Raw genomic sequence first — 1,791 nt, forward strand, 5'->3', positions numbered from 1 at the left:
TTAGGCCTTACAGCAGGAACTCAATATACTCCAGTTCAGTAGGTGGCGATATACACCGGATATACGCAAGGGACGCTTACATCAAATCACTGACCAGTGTTGCCATATTTTGCGAGAGAAATAAGCAGCCAGGTCTATGAAAACAAGCCCAAAACTGTGTATTGCTGGCTATAGTCATGTGGTGACTATAGGCCACATGGCCTAGATATGTGTGTGTATATATATATATATATATTGAAAATAGCCGATGTACAAGCTCACAACGCGTCTTCAAACAAACCCAAAGTCGCTTATAATAAGCAGACATGGCAACACTACAGCTCCATTCCTTGAGCAACGGTAGGACATCCGGTTGCTTCTCCGTCGTCACTTCTCTTTCTCCTCTATGCTTCTCGACGGAGGGAAAACATACCGCTGATATATCGATCCTTTTCCTCCGGGGAAATGTAATTTAAAGGTTAGTGTATTAGCCTACTATTTTTTTGTATCTGTGTGGATGTATGCCTGCTGTGTGTAGTCTAAATATGTCGTTTTAGAAATGTTTCACTGTTTCATTGTTTACATGTTAGCGTGCTAGCTCGCTAGCCTACTGTAGCTAACTGACTAGACTTTTCTTGCTACCCACATTACTTTAATCACGTCACAGAGTTATGATACTAACTGTTGATCGATGGATTGGTAGGTAAATCTGTGTTATGGATACTTGTACTTATTTTATTTATATAGATCGCCGAGCTCATGTTGGCTGAAGGCTAGAGTAAGGCAGAATTTAGCTAAAAGCTTACACACACACACACACACACACACACACACACACACACACACACACGGCTGCTAATTTTCTTAATTATTTTGCTTTACATTAAATGAACTGGCTGCTGAAAATAGCCAATCTACAATCTTATGCCACAGCCGAAATCTTAAATGTATTTTTCTCCTCTCTTCTTTCTCTCTATACAGCATAACCTCCAGGTTGGCATCATGGAACCCAGCTGTACCATTTTGGACAAGAGGAGTTCTCCTCAGGTATGAAGGCACAAGGCAACGATTATATATTTTCATCGTGGAGTTCTGATGTTGCTGAGCCTTTACATAAAATAAAACAACAAACATGACTTTATTAAACACTGGTTAGCAGCTAAATGCAGGCCCTAGAAAACGTTAAGACCCTGCATTGATATTAGTATGTTACTGTTTGTAGTTTTTTTCCTGCGATGGAGCATGATACGGCTTTGATTGTGTCTAACCCTTCTCTTTTTCTTTTTAATTTTCTTTCTTTCTCAGATGTTTCTGCTTGTCATTTCCTGCGTCACAGCAGTGGGGATGAAGAGATCGAGGAGCATCTGTGATGACCAAGCTTATAAAACCATGGTAGGTTTAACATGAGTCTAGAAGTAATGTACAGCATAAAGTAGAGCCTGACTAAAAAAACAAAAACGGTTTGATTACTTACACACTCTCCCTGTGTCTGTATGTTCCAGACGCAGCGCTGTTTGACCTGGTGAGGGCAGTGACCACATTCAAGAACCTCTTGGACCTCACGTTTTGCAAGGTAAGGGTGTGACTACACAGTTATCCAAAAATAGCCAATCTACAAGCTCACAGCCAGTGTTGGGCAGTAGCGAGCTACAAGTAGCGACGCTACATAGCTTAACTACATTTCCCAGTAGCGTGACGGTAGCGTCGCTCCTTTTGAACCAAGTAGCGATTTCTGTAGTGTAGCTATTTTTAGACCCAAGTAGCGATGTAACGTCCATCATCGCTACACGCTATTCTCACTGGAGAAAAGTT

At 41.3% G+C, this 1,791-nt stretch overlaps 1 long non-coding RNA gene across 1 annotated transcript; it reads left to right on the forward strand.

Annotated features, from left to right (window-relative positions):
- Nucleotides 1-383: 383 nt before the first annotated feature.
- LOC311064788 lies at nucleotides 384-1,552 on the forward strand. The gene is made up of 4 exons (XR_014602753.1): nucleotides 384-457; nucleotides 961-1,026; nucleotides 1,285-1,371; nucleotides 1,482-1,552. It is a non-coding gene; the product is annotated as an uncharacterized lncRNA (long non-coding RNA).
- The last annotated feature ends 239 nt before the right edge of the window (nucleotides 1,553-1,791 follow it).

This window comes from Gymnoscopelus microlampas, assembly GCF_963454915.1.
Source record: "Gymnoscopelus microlampas genome assembly, chromosome: 17".
In the NCBI taxonomy this organism is placed as follows: domain Eukaryota; kingdom Metazoa; phylum Chordata; class Actinopteri; order Myctophiformes; family Myctophidae; genus Gymnoscopelus; species Gymnoscopelus microlampas.